The 15,036-nt window shown below is 45.1% G+C and overlaps 1 protein-coding gene across 1 annotated transcript in view; it reads left to right on the forward strand.

Moving 5' to 3' along the window:
- MRPL46 (mitochondrial ribosomal protein L46) overlaps positions 1 to 14,656 on the forward strand; it is a 52,034-nt gene extending 37,378 nt beyond the window's left edge. Inside the window, exon 6 of the transcript XR_014071863.1 lies at positions 13,654 to 14,656. The gene's annotated coding sequence lies outside the window, so the exon portion shown is untranslated. The remainder of the gene's footprint in view (positions 1 to 13,653) is intronic.
- Positions 14,657 to 15,036: the final 380 nt, after the last annotated feature.

A 15,036-nucleotide genomic window follows, 5' to 3' on the forward strand; every position in this document is an offset into this window, starting at 1 on the left:
TTTGTTGGTATAATCAGTCTTTCTATCATAGTATCTGGGTTTGTATCATACTTTAAAAATGTTTTTCCCACTCCAAGAATAAATTTTATTTTATACATTTTAACCTTTTTTTCCATCAGTAATTTATTTTGGTGTAAGGAGTATGATTAAGATCAAAGTTTCTTTTTTCCTGGTAGAGACGCAGCTTATCCCATCGTTTATTGAATACTGCATCCTTTGTTTTATTGACTTGAAATGTCATGTTGACCATGTTTGATATTTTCACTTGTATTTAGGTATGTTTCTGGGATCTGAAATATGTTTCATTGATAGGTTCTCTAAAGGTAAAATGTAGACTGAAGGAGGAGTGGTCAAGGAAGGTCTATGTGAAGAGGTGGTGCTTCAGCCCAAGCTGGCAAGGCCTTTCAGGTGGAGAGAACAACAGTGTGTGCAAAGGTGAAGCCTTGGTTGCGTTAGAGGAACTGACAGAGTGAAGCCTTGTGCAGCTGGCCCCTAAGTCGGGGAGCAAGTGGTACGAGATGAGGCTAGAGAGATGGGGAGGGGCTTGGTTAGTCCTCGTGGGCCATGTTGAAGGGTTTGCACTTATCCACACAATCAGGAGCACTTGAAGGGTGTTAAGCAGGGGAGAGACACGTCCATTTTACATAGTTTTTTGGGGGGCTGTACTGGGTCTTCATTGCTGGGACTTTTCTCTAGTTGCAGCGAGCGGGGGCTACTCTCTAGTTGTGGTGCTTGGACTTATTGCAGTGGCTTCTCTTATTGTGGACCATGGACTCTAGGATGCGAGGGCTTCAGTAGTTGCAGCACGTGGGCTCAGGAGTCTCAGCTTCCAGGCTCTAGAACGTGGGCTCAGTAGTTGAGGCTCACAGGCTTAGTTGCCTCACAGCACGTGGAATCTTCCCAGACCAGGGATGGAAGCCATGTCCCTTACACTGGCAGGTGGATGCCTTACCACTGAGCCAGCAGAGAAGCCCCTACATAGGTATTTTTAAATCTCTCTTTTAAAATGTTTAAGATGCTTGTTGGATGAATGAAGCTCCTAGATGTAAACTTCATTCTGCAGGGCCCATCACTCTTCAGTCTTGGGGTTTCCAGCAGCCACCAGGCCCTCCTGCCCCCCTCTGCCTGACTGTGTTGAAAACAGTGAGACTGGCATATTAGCAAGTAATTAGCTTTTAATTAGAAAAGCATGGCTTTGCCTTCATGAAGGGACAAATACCTTTAAAAATCAAATCGCTTTAATTGAATGAATCTTTTAGCAGATAGTTCTGAAAATTCTAGTCCTTTCATTAGGAGCCCCATCGAGCAAAGCCATTTGAAAATGCTCAGTTAATACAGCAGTCACTGGAGCATTGTGTTGAATATATGTAGTTGTTTGATCATGAAGGGCAGCCCGACTCTTGACCAGAATAGCACTCTTCCCTGATGCTCAGGGCCTCCCTTGTGGATTCTCTTGAGTGTTGCTACTCAAAAAACAAACAGAAAACCCCCCAAAGATCCCAAACCAGCAACATCAGCATCCCCTGGCAGCTTGCTGAAAATGCAGGATCTCAGGCCACAACTTACACCCCTTGAAACACAATCTCTAGGGTTGAGGGCAAGAAATCTGTGTTTTACAAAGCTCTCCAGGAAGTTCCTAGGCACACTCAACTTTATATTCAGAACTCAGAAGGTAACTAAGAAGCTTAGTTGGAGAGAGGGTCCCCATCAAGCCACCCTCTCACAGACCTTGTAATTATCCATTTGCTCTACGAACAATTATGGAGCAACTAGAGCATGCCAGGCATTTCCTAGGGAATGCGGGTACAGGAGAGTTCTTGTCCTTTAGGAATTTTGTCTAAGAGGTTTTTGTTGTTGTTATTTTGGTTTTTAATGATGTGGAGTCATTTTAGAGGGAAGTCCAGGATTCCGTGGGAACCCCAATGGGCGCATCTGTCTGAGCTGGTTTTGTTACTCAGCCTCAGCTTTCCATTCTTGGGGGTATTTTCCTATGCTTTGGGGGAGCCACCTCTTTCCTACCCTCAGTCTTTTATGTTTCAGAAAAAGCTAGGCCCTGCTCCAGATTTCCAGGGTGTTTGAAAGGCACAGCCCAGGTCACAGAGATTGCTCATATCATGCTTAGTAATGGACGGCATTACCCACAACTAGCCCTGCTCCTTCCACTCCGTGCCTACCTCCTGTTCTGCTGACACCCCCTCCTGTTGTCTCCTTGAGGCCTGTGGATGGCCATGGTTGCCCTCTATGTGTAGCACCATCTCTGGTGAAGGACCAAACCCCCAACCAGAGCCAGTGGGAGGCAATGAGATTTGGGGGGATTTCTGAGAAAGAGGCTCTCCCCATCTGTTGTGAAGTTGAGTCAGTATGAGGTCCAGAGCTGCTGCAGGCTTCCCCAGTAGCTCAGCGGTAAAGAATCCGCCTGCCAATGCAGGAGATGGATGAGACACAGGTTCCATCCCTGGATTGGGCATGGCAACCACTCCAGTATTCTTGCCTGGAAAATTCCATGGACAGAGGAGCCTAGTGGAGTCCACAGGATCACAAAGAGTCAGACACAAGTGAAGCGACTTAGCACACTTGCACGCATATGCACGCCAGAGCTGCTGCAGTCCCTGGCGACCCTGAGGGGAGAGACTGTCTGAGAATCAAGGCAACTCACGAAGGAGAAGAGAGTCAGGCTAGAACCCAGTCACCCTGGTGACACTGTTTAAGCTCTTGCGCCCAGCCAGGCCTGAAGCTAGATCACCCCCTGGGATTCTCAGACGTGAGGGGACAAATTGCCTTTTCGCTTAAGCCAGTTTGAATAGGGTTTCTTATCCTTGCCACCACAGGAGTACAGATTTTCCATATCAGAACAAAATTATAATACTGTGATTCGGTATTTATCTTACATGATGCTGAAATACTAGCATTGCTACTGGTATTTTAAAATTAAGTATCTAAAATTCATTTTTAAATAATGAAACTAAAGGTTTTAGTGAAACTAAAACCTTAATAACGTCAAATATAAAATATGTGTAGATATATTACAAAACATCAACTGAAAGTGCTAATTAAAGTAGTAACATTATACAAACATTACTGAGCTCATATCATGCCTAGTAATGGACGGCATTACCCACAACTCACCCTGCTCCTTCTGCTCATGCCTGCCTCCTGTTCTGCTGACACCTCCTCCTGTTGTCCCCTTGAGGTCTGTGGATGGTCACGGTTGCCCTCTATGTGCAACACCATCTCTTTTGTTTTCTCTAAACCCTGCTCACATCTTTTATTATAATAAACTGCCCTTTTAGTAAACTCTTTTCAATTATCCAGTTTGTGTATACCATGTGTTTCCTAATACATGTCTCAACTCCAAACCAAAAACACTCACTGGGGCTTCCCTGGTGGCTGAGTGGTTAAGAATCCCTCGGCCAATGCAGGAGACACGGGTTCGAGCCCTGATCTGGGAAGATCCCATGTGCCATGGAACAACTAAGCCCATGGGCCACAACTGCTGAGCCTGAGCTCTAGAGCCCAGCAGCCACAACTAATGAGTCCCCGCACCCTAGAGCCCAGGCTCCACAAGAGGAGCACTGCAATAAGCCCACACCACAACTAATTGTGAGTAGCCCCTGTTCTCGGAGCAGCAACGAAGACCCAGCACAGCCAAAAATAAAATAAATAAATAAATTATAAAAAATGCTCACCGAAGTGTGCTACCTGATGTGGCATCTAGTGTTGCTTGAGGGGAAGGTGATCAAGGCAGACTTTCTGGGGGAGACACTGTGCACTGCTTTGGAGGGATGAATAGGAGTTAGGCAGGAAAAATGGTGATACAGCTCATCTCTCCAGACTGAACCCTGGCTTCACCTCCTCCAGGAAGCCTTCCCTGATCCAGAGGAGTTGGGGGATGACAAGGAAGACATGCCTATCAGAGAGAGCAATACATTAAGCAATACATACCAGAGGGCTGAGAGCTGCAGGTGTGTCAGTAAGGTATGAACATAGGTCATAAGGAGGAGTGGAGGTGCACGGAAGGCTAGAGGGGTAGGCAGAGTCCAGGGCCCCACTTTGACCAACATATGATGTGTTCTGTAGTATCTGACCAGATCAAGGATGATAATGAGTCACCCATGGGGTAAGGACCACATCTTCTGCTTGGATGTTTGAATTGGTGCTCATCCTTTTTTCTTTTTTAATATAACAAAGTTTATTTATTTATTTTTTATTGTGCTGGGTCTTCATTGCTGTGCAGGTTTTTCTCTAGTTGCAGCAAATTGGGGCTACTCTCTAGCTGCAGTGCTTGGGTTTCTCTGTGTGATGGCTTCTCTTATTGCAGAGCACAGGCTCTAGGGCATGCAGGCTTCAGTAGTTGCGGTACATGGGCTCAGTAGTTGTGACTCCTGGGCCCTAGAGGACAGAATCAATAGTGTGGTGCATGGGCTTAGTTGCCCAGGGCATGTGGGGCCTTCCCAGATTAGAGACTGAACCTGTGTCTCCTGCATTGGCAGACGGATTCTTCACCACTGAGCCAGCAGGGAAGCCTGGTGCTCATCCTTGGTGGGAGTGGAGCAGGTCCATGTGTTGGTCCATGGGTTTTCCAGAAGCCCAGGAAGACCCTGGAAGGACCCTTAGTTAGTCCAGAAGACTTCTCTTTCTAGAAGGAAAAGGGAGGGGATCCTCTCAGCTCTAACCAAAGGATTTGGCCTGTGAGCTCAGGAGATGTTTCTTGATGAAATGATTGTGCCACTAACTATACATGGAGGGAACAAACAGCTGAGGCTGAGGATGGAGAGGAACCTAGTTCTAAAACTCTTATCAGCAAATCATGCCAAAAACAGAGAAAGTCATCTCCAAAGACCCTGGTTAATTAATGGCCTTGAAGGATGGCTTCTGGCTGTGTGCGTAGACACGGAGGTGAGCTTGGGAGCCGAGGGCTTCCCAGGACAGCCGATGACTTTCTGCTGCCAGCTGTGCAAGGCGATGGGGAGAGGACTGACCCATGAATGGGGGGGGGGGCGTGTCCTGACACTTACAGGACACTTTATCCCATGACACTCTACACCTGGGACAGAAGGAATATGAATACTCAGTTGTGCTCATCTGAAACACAGGTAGACTCAGGGATACCACAATTTATTTCTCTCTGACATATGATGGAGAAAATGGGGGCAGGAGAGGAGAGGGAAAGAGAATACCCATTTAATTGAGTGCTTACCTATGTGAAAAACATAACTAGGTTCTCAAAAAATAAACCTCACAAACATTGAGAGGCAGGCATTATTTACGTTTGTCTTATAGATGATAAAATTGAGAAGGAAGAGGTTGAGAAAATTTCCCAAAGTCACACAACTAGTAAATGGTGAAGCCGGGATTTGAACCCAGGCCCACCTGGCTCAAAAAGCCATACTGAGCTCTTTTACTGAGGGTATACTTGTACTGAAAATCGACATTAATGGTGTCTTTGATTTAAGAGCTAGACTGTGTGTGCTGATCCTGAGACTGACTGGGGGATGTTGGGCAAGGTCTTGAAACTTTTTGTTCTTCAGGGTTTTTTTTTTTGAATACAGACTTAAATTTTTCTTTTTTTAAAAAACTCTTGGCTGCACTGGGTCTTCGTTGCTGCCTGCGGGCTTTCTCTAGTTTTGGAGAGCTGGGGCTACTCTCTAGCTGTGGTGTAGGGGCTTTTCGCTGTAGTGGCTTCTCTTGTTGCAGAGCAGGCTCTAGGGCACACAGACTTCAGTAGCTGTGATACACAGGCTTAGTTCCTCTGTGGCATGAGGGCTTGTCCCAGACCAGGGACTGAACCCATGTCCCCTGCATTGGCAGGTGAATTCTTAACCACTGGACCACCAGGGAAGTCCCTGTTCTTCCAGTTTTGCAGTTACAGCTAACGATGGGTCATTGTGTGTGGGGGGGCCTTCTTGCTGGGCCCGCCGTGGAGGAGCATCTATTTAGAGGCTATAGTGCAGACAGGTCTCCAGAAAGACTTATAAGGAATGGCAAGCTTTCCTTTGTCTTCTGTGTTTGCCACCTCATTCCCTGGATGGGGACAGAATTTCTCCTGGGTCGCGTCCAGTATTGATTATTTCCTTGTGCAGGTCTTTGATTTGTTAACTTAGGAAAGACTGAGAAGCAAACCGACCTTTTTGATCACTGTCATTCCCTCATCTCTGCCTTCCCCATCCAGCCTCACTCTGTAAGCACAGGCCTGAGTGATTTCCAGGTCCTCAGCCAAGGGTTTGCCGACCCCTCTGTGGTTTGGGGCTTGCCCTGTGCCATGAAGAAGTGATGTGCCAAGTGCTTTTACAAATATCTCAGAGACATCCTACCAAAGCTTATGAGGCAGATCTTTTCTGGATCTAATTTAAAGATGTGGAAAATTGAGGCTTAGAGAGGACAAATGACTCTTTAAGTGATTACTCATAAGAGTTGGAAGAGAGCTTCAAATGGCCAGAGTTTGCTTCTAAAGGCCAGAATCTACTTCTAAAACCACACTGTCTTTCAAAGTGTGTCTTTTAAAGTGTACTTGTATGAGTGCAAGCATGAGAACATGTATGAGTGTGTGTGAGAAAGTGTGTGTGTGTGTGTGTGTGTGTGTGCGCAAAACTTTCCCAGACACAGGTGGACAAAACAGAAGCTCTGAGTGTAGTGGCAGTGGCTCCTGACCCAGAGCTGCTTGATTTAAGAGGATGAGGATTCTGGTTATAATGCAAAGAAATTCCAGGATGGCTGGCTTCATGTTCCTTCTCGTTAGAGCTGGTCCAGGCTTCCGTGTCAGGGACGAGCAGAGAGAACCTGAGCCAGGGCGGGGTGGCCAAACATCTGGGGGTTACAGAGAACCCTCTGTCCTGAAAGGGGGTGGGGAAGGTGGCACTGAGCATCCTCCCGAGCTCTGAGATATTCCCACGACTGCCAGGTGGTTACCAGGGTGACCAGAGAGCCACAGGACCCTGGGCTTTCTCCTGGTGGGTGTGGGTGGGTACACTGGGTGGGGTGGTGGTTGAGCACCAGGCCTCTCCAGTGTGTGTGCGTTCGGCAGTTGACAGAAGCCATTTGGCTGGGCCTCGTACTCACAAAGGGCTCAGATATGGGCTCTTGATATTATCCCCAAATGAGGTTATACACGCAGTCTGAGATCTGCTGACAAGATGGAGAGGAGAAGGCATCCATCATGTGCTCTGAGCACATCACATTACTGAGGCCCACAGCCTGCAGTGCCCTGGGAATTAATAGTTCATAAATCCAATCATTATTTGGTGGAGGACACAATTATATTGCATTTAAAACACACGATGATAATTTGTTACATGTAAACATTTAGAACAGCTGCAAATATGGGGACTTGGTTGTAATTTCTCATTCTTTAATATCCTGGGAGCCCCTGAAACTGTAAGTGATCTGGATCTCTCATGACTTCTGAAGACCCTTGAGTGTGGGTGTTTATGTCATTGAGATCAAAGATGCTCATTTGTGTGAGGGTGGGTGACAGAATGTGTTCATGAGCCTGTGAAGGTGTGTGTGTGTGTGTGTGTGTGTGTGCGCATATGAGCATGTGGGTCTGTGTACTTCTGAGAGGGTGTGTTTGTATGCTGCTGGGGGCCTGGAGTAGGACTGCTGTGGTCTATGGGGACTGGTGGAGGAAGGAAGCTGTCAGGGCCCTGCAATCCTAAGACGTCAGGAGCATAACTTGATTTGATGACTTGGCCTGAGTAACCCTCTCAAAATAGAAAAATCAAGGACCCAGTGTGGAGGCAGCCTGTCTGGGTTCGGGCTGCTAATAAGGACTAACAAGGGTTGATGGAGCCCGGGGGCGATGGGCTGAGATGGCCCCAAGCTGCCTGGCACCCTGGGCCCTGCAGCCATCCAGGGCTGCCCAGGCCGGCCTAATGCTATAACCCGTGGAGATCCTCTCTGATAAGGGCTGAGGGAAAGGGAGAGAGCAGCATCGCAAGCCATGGCAGAAGGACAGACCCGACAGGAAGCTGCCTCTGTGGGCTGGCCAAGCTGACATCCCTAAATGGAACTTTCTGGAGGGTCCCTCAAGTACCTGTAAGGACGGGGGTTCTTAACCTATCCTTTGAAAATATGTTACATAAATACATGTTGCTTTTAGGAAACTTGGAGATACAGGTTATCATAAAGAAAAAAGAGGGCCTTCCCTGGTGGCTCAGTGGTAAAGAATCCGCCTGCCAATGCAGGAGATGTGGGTTCGATCCCTGGGTCAGGAAGATCCCCTAGAGAAGGAAATGGCAACCCACTCCATTATGCTTGCCTGGGAAATCCTATGGTCAGAGGAATCTGATGGGCTACAGTCCATGGGGCTGCAAAGAGTCAGATACAACTGAGCACAGAGCACTACTAATATGAAAAATGCATATCTTGAAACATTAGATTACACTCAGCATGGAGGATGCTCATATCTAGAAGGGGAATTGAGAGGGAATTTCAGCAGCCTCGTGCTTCCATCTGACTCCTGGGCTCAGTGAGTAGAGTTGGCCAGTCAGAGCTGCACTATTTAAGTTTTTCTCTCTCTCCCTCACCCAGCGCTCTGCATAGAGTTGAATTCAGAGAATTTAAATGCACATATGATGCGACTCCACTGTATACCTTTTCAGTCTTTGCCTATGCATATAAATACATCTACATGACTGATTGGTTGATAAAAGCAGGATCATGCTTTATATGCTCTTCTCAGCTATTAGATCCTGGAAATCCTTCCATGTAACGTCCATATCATCCTTTTTCATGACCTCCTCTTATGCCACTGGAGGAGATAATACCATAATTTGTGTAATTATGTAACCAATCCCTTATTGCAGGGCATTTACTTTGAAACTTTTGTTATCCTAATAATTGCTGCAATAAATTTCCTCCTGCAGGAATCTTTGCTTTCTGATCCAATTAGTTTCCTAGAAGAGGTGTTCTCAATGAGGAATTTTGCATCCAACCTATTTACCAGTGTAAGTCTTTGGCCCCAGCTAACCTGTTATTTTCACTCTTATTCAGGGAAAAGGAAGAGCTCAGAAACATTTATCAGTATACCAGAAAGAGGTGGATTGGTCCTGTCTCTGTGGTGAAGGGTGTACGACAGTGGTTCCAATCTAAACTCCTCCATTAGTCTCACCATCTTCCATCGACCTCAGTTGCCCTATCATTTGCAAATGGCATGAGTTAGGCTCAGGTTATCCCTGGTTTCCTTGGAGCAAGAGAGATGATCCATTACATTTATGGAGAAGTGCTTTACGGATTTCAAAGAAATTTTATGAATTTTATCTTGTTGAAGCTTCACCAGGCAGGTTCTATTCATTCTTCATTTGGCAAAGGTGGGGATGAAGGTCCAGAAAAGTTAAGGGAGATTTCCAGGTTTGCAGATAATCAGAATTGGGAACCAGGCTTTCTGAATTTTAGTTCATCAAACCGAAAGTGCTTCTGGGATCCCAAGGTGGAAATAGGCAGGGTCTTAGTTCACAGGTTGTGCCAGTCACTGTCCCACTCATAGGCAAAAGGATAAGCCAGACTTCCTGGCTAGTGGATAGCTGTTGTTTCTGCCTGCCCAACATCCATTCTCTTTTCCTTTAGTAACATACTGAATTTGATTTGAGAACCACTTTTAGGTTTGTCGTTGCTAACTTAAAGTATATACTACATTAAAAAATTATTTATTTATTTATTTGGCTGCACTGGGTCTTAGTTGCACCATGTAGGATCATTAGTGGCAGTGTGCGAACTCTTAGTTGAGGCCTGTGGGATCTAGTTTACTGACCAGAGATTGAACCTGGGCCCCCTGTATTGGGAGTGTAGAGTCTTAGTCACTGGACCACCAGGGAAGTCCCAAGTATATGCTCCATTTGGTCTGGCAATCCTCAACCCCACCAAGTGTTACTTCTCCACTGGTGTTATCACTTCAATAGTTTGTTCTTCCGTACTTTAAGGCCAGGTGCTTTTTGGTGAAATATATGGGAGGAAATATATGAGAGAAACGCATCCTGCTCTTCAGACTTCATCTTGTTTTCACGGTTCAGGGTATACATATCACCTGGGTCTGGCACATTCTGTCCCCTAGCTAGCAGCTGATTCAGTGACGAACATGTGACCCAAATGGGATCAGTAAGAGTCAATCTAAGGACTTATTTTTTTTTGGAAGTGAAACTCTCTTCCTACTTGATTTGAAGCTGCTAGGAGCCACTGTGGGAGGGAGAACCTGCTTCAGAAATCTCATCTGAGGAGACCCAGTGCACAGGGAAGCAAAGCCAGGAGATGGAGATGGAGATATCAAACTCTTGATGACATTTTAAAAATATTGAAGTAGAGTTAGTTTACAGTGTGGCATTAGTTTCAGGTGTACAGTAAGGTGATTCAGCTATATATATATATATGTATATGTATTCTTTTCCATTATGGTTTATTGCAGGATATTCAGTGTATATCCTGTGCTATACAATAGAACCTTGTTTATTCTATATATAATGGAGGACAAAGGAGCCTGGTGTGCTGCAGTCCATGGAGTCACAAAGAATTGGACACGACTTAGTGACTTAGTTTGCATCTGCTAATCCCCAACTCCCAACCCATCCTCCCACCATCCTCAGCAACCACACATCTGTTCTCTATGTCTGTGAGTCTGTTTCTGTTTCATAGATAAGTTCGTTTGTGTCATATTTTAGATTCCACATGTAAGTGATATGGTATGGTAATTTTGTCTTCCTTTGTCTGTCTTCCTTTCCTTAGTGTGATAGTTTCTAGGTCCATTTGTGCAGTTGCAAATGGCATTATTTTATTCTTTTTTATGGCTGAGTAGTATTCCATTGTATATAAGTACCACATCTTTATCCATTTGATAACATTGTTTTATCCTCTGGAAATCCTGCAGATGTTGTGCCCTTTGGTTAACCCCTACAGAAACAACAAATGGGACCTCCACCGTTCCAGAGCTTCTACTGTAACTCCTGCAAAACTACTAAGACCTCACACATGCTCGTACCCTCACTATTCTCCCATCTGCTTTCCTGGTCTCATGCTGACTCATTTGCTTGAAGGAAGCTAGTCTCATGTCTCTACCTTATTTATTTGTTTTTTTTTAACATGTCTCATTTTATTTGGTATTGTACCCATGATTTAAAAAAATCTGTGATACAATTAGTAATATGTATTTTCTGCACATAACTTTAGAGGATCCATATTGGTAACTTAATCTTCCTGAGACCATTAATAATCCAGGAATTATTTTTCATTGTTGTTACATGGACTGTAGTGTAAATTAACTCACATCCTGAGTAGAGTCACAAACAGTGTCAGCTGTGAACTTGCTTTATAAACACTAGAAAGTCATAACTTCTCTGGTCTCAGCTCTTTCCTGTTACACACAAGAGGAGTTGGCCAAATCTCTAAGGCAACTTCCTAACTAGATATATTTTCTAATATATTCCTGAAAAAGTGTTTTTACTAATGAACTTCCTTAATATACAAAAGTAGATCTGGTAAAAGGAGTAAAAGCTGCAAGATGAAGAAGAGTATGATCAAGTCTATACCTTAGTTAAAAGGAAGTCTGGAAAATGTAGTTTTTGGATTCTATCTTGGAAAGGCAGTCCTTCCACCATGGACGTGTTCAAAAGTTACAGATGTTACTATGGTCTACTCCTTGGCTGCCTAGCATTCCTATGTACCCTGTTTTCATACTTACATTTCCAATCATAATAGTAGCAGTAACCTGTGCTTGCTTAATATAATATTAATACAACTATGGCTAGGACAATCAAAATACACTTCCTCAAAGGAAATATCCAAAGTTCCATTAGTTGCTGCACCTAGATACAAGTTCAGGTTTTCTGGGTGATGACCACGGCTCCTCTGGTTCAGTCATAATATCATATTGATATTCTGTAACCTCTGGACCAAACTGTAAACCCACACAGTCTACGTAAAATATTAGAAAAAAGGGGACGGAAGGAAAAAGAAACTTTATTACATACTCGGTATGTACATGACACAGCAGGCAAAGAAGCACATGTGGCTAGCTGCCACAGAACTTATTGACGCAGCTGGCCTCGAGGCTGTGATGGCGTTTGTCATGTCCTTCTCCTGGTGCCCATTTATGTTCCCTTTGTTCTCAGCAGAAGAGTCAGCTGGTGCTGTGGCTCTTTATCTGGTGGGGTGACCCAATCTTCATTCTTGGGGAATCTGAATACCTACAGGCTCTGTCCATATGGGGTTAGAACTGTTAACTTTTTATCACTGAATATGGTAATTTTAGACATGCCCCAGGGAGTCCCTGGGTTTACAGAAATAGTCCTTTCTGCCCTCATGTGTGACAGCAGTCTACTTTGATAATGTGGATCAGTCATTTTGTCCAACAGGGCATGATAAGTCTCATATGTCCACGTGGAACTCTCTGGTTCCAATTCAATGGTCCTATTATTATGTCCCCTGCTTAAAAAAAAAATGTATCCCTCCCATTGGTTCAAAGACCTTTAAATCACTGGAGCCCAAAGTTACAGAAGGCAAAAATTTAGCAAGTGGTTCATTAGGTACCATGATGTGAAGAACAACTCCCACCTCTTATTTCTAGAGGTGAAACAGTGGTCATTAACTTAAAAAAATAGACTACATTATTTACTTATGTTATTTTTGACTGTGCTGGGTTTTCGTTGCTGTGTGCAGGCTTTCTCTAGTTGTGGCAAGCAGGGGGCTACTCTTCGTTTTGGTGCATGGGCTTCTCACTGTGATGGCTTCTGTTATTGTGGAGCATGGGTTCTATGCGCACAGGCTTCAGTAGCTGCAGCACTTGGGCTCAGTAGTTGTGGCTTGCTGGCTGGAGGGTGTGTGGGCTTCAGTAGTTGTGGCATGTAGGCTCAGTAGTTGTGGTGCTTGGGCTTAGTTAGTTGCTCCCTGGCATGTAGAATCTTCCCACACCAGGAATCAAACCCATGTCCCCTGCACTGGCAGATGGATTCTTATCCACTGTACCAGCAGGGAAGTCCCAGAATGGATTACATTTTGTGGGGCTACACTTTGTGAGCTTATTTAATAGCCTGTTTATTATGAACTTCCTCCTCAATGGAAACCACCAAGTATTCCCATTTGTCCCTTCTGAGAGGTCCATCCACGTGCCTTTTCTCCAATACTGCTTGTCACCAATTCTCCAATCTAGTTTTCTCCAAGCCTGATCAAACCGTTAACCACTGCCTATGAAACCTAGAAGATCCATGACCCAGGTTATCTCTCTTTCCATATAAAGTGGAACATGAGATATGCTCTTAAAAGTCTGCCCCCTGGAAGACATTTCTTTTCCTTCGTGTTCTATAGAAATATCTCCATTTGGGGTTATAGTCCATTTTCATCTAAAGCCTGCATATTGTGCAGAACTACCAAAAATCAGGCTCTAGTTTTTACCTTTTCAGTCAGCTGGTCATATGGAACACCTCTTAAGGTTCTATGCATAGGTTGCAGAAGGTATGCAAATATGGAGGGAGTAAACACCCTGGAAATATAAGTCACTCAATTTTCCAATGTATCTATTGGATAAGCTAAGTTTATACATTATTGCCATTTCCATCTGATCATGAAGTGTTTTGGATACATTCTAATGCTGGCCAGCCACCCCTAGTTAGAGACAGGTAACTTAATTGTGAAGCCACCATTTTCCCCATTGTTTGATGTTTTTGTCTCTGCCAGGACCAGTAACAAACCATGGACTGTTGAGGTGACATCACCAAGATGGCGGTGTGGTAGTTCCTGACTTCGCTGTCCCTTGAAAGAAGAACAGCTAACAACTATTCATGGACAAGACACCGATGAGAGAATCCGAGAGCCATGTGGTGAGGTCTCCCCTGAGCCTACGGTTCCTTCAGTGGGAAAAGAGAGCTCAGGGGATACTTCGAGCTCCCTCAGTATTTTGGGTCTTGAGAGCCCCCACTCTGGTCTGGCCCTGTGGGGATTACAGGGGAATCTGCAGGGCTCCATCAGCGGATTTCTGGTTGTGATGGAGAATGGGGTAGGGTTTGTAACAACCAGTGTTTGGATCTAGGTGGACTGAGTTCCTCCCTGCAGAACACAAGCATTAGCCCAACCATCACTTGCTCATCTGCAAAACCAAGTTGGTGGTGCTGTCTGGCCAGGAGAACAAGAGCCCGGCCCTGCCAGAACAGAACACCCAGAAGCTGTGTAGTCCATGTCATGAGTTGTTAAGAGAACATCCGCCCACTGACAGGGCAGGGCTTTGTTTCAAAGTCCCAGTTGGTTCAGCTGTGGTTCACATATAGGGGCTGACTGCAGGTTCTACAAGACTCTCAATGGGCCGCAAATCTACCAAGTTATGAAGACCTAGTGGCAGAGCTTTGTACAGCATCCAGGGCCAACTAGAGCCTTCTCTTGCTTGTCTCTCCCACAAAAGCTGGCAGTCTTATGGACTATACAATCATGAACTGGTGAAATAACCACGGCAGGACTCACATCCAACTTCAATAACCTTTACTCCCACGGGCTTCTGCCATAGCAGTGGCCCATAGTGATACTGTGTTGCCAGGGATTAGTGTCAGCTCAGAGCCAGGGTTGAGTAGTCCCTTTGAGTTCTAGGAATTCCTTTTTATCCCTCTAGGGTACAATTTAATGTGTGTTCTGAAACATAATTTTGTGTCTTTTTGGTAAACAGTCAGGCAAAAGTGTTATGGCACAAGCTTATAATGTTATTGTGTGCGTGCTAAATCACTTCAGTAGTGTCCAACTCTTCAGGACCCCATGGACTGCAGCCCACCAGGCTCCTCTGTCCATGGGATTCTCCAGGCAAGAATACTGGAGTGGGTTGCCATGCCCTCCTCCAGGGGATCTTCCCTACCCAGGGATCGAACCTGTGTCTCCTACATCTCCTGCATTGCAGGTGGGTTCTTTACCGCTAGCATTACCTGTGAAGCCCTATAATGTTGCTACATAATTCTTTTTTAATAGTACCCAACCTCTTTTTCAATCAGAAACTCTGATCTGAGACTTGGGTGAGAAGTAGAGAGTTTCTATAATAGTGGCTCAAGTCAATCTTCTCTGGTTACTAATAAGACTAGCTGT

This window comes from Giraffa tippelskirchi, chromosome 12, assembly GCF_054371585.1.
Source record: "Giraffa tippelskirchi isolate mGirTip1 chromosome 12, T2T-mGirTip1v1.2.pri, whole genome shotgun sequence".
Taxonomy (NCBI): Eukaryota; Metazoa; Chordata; class Mammalia; order Artiodactyla; family Giraffidae; genus Giraffa; species Giraffa tippelskirchi.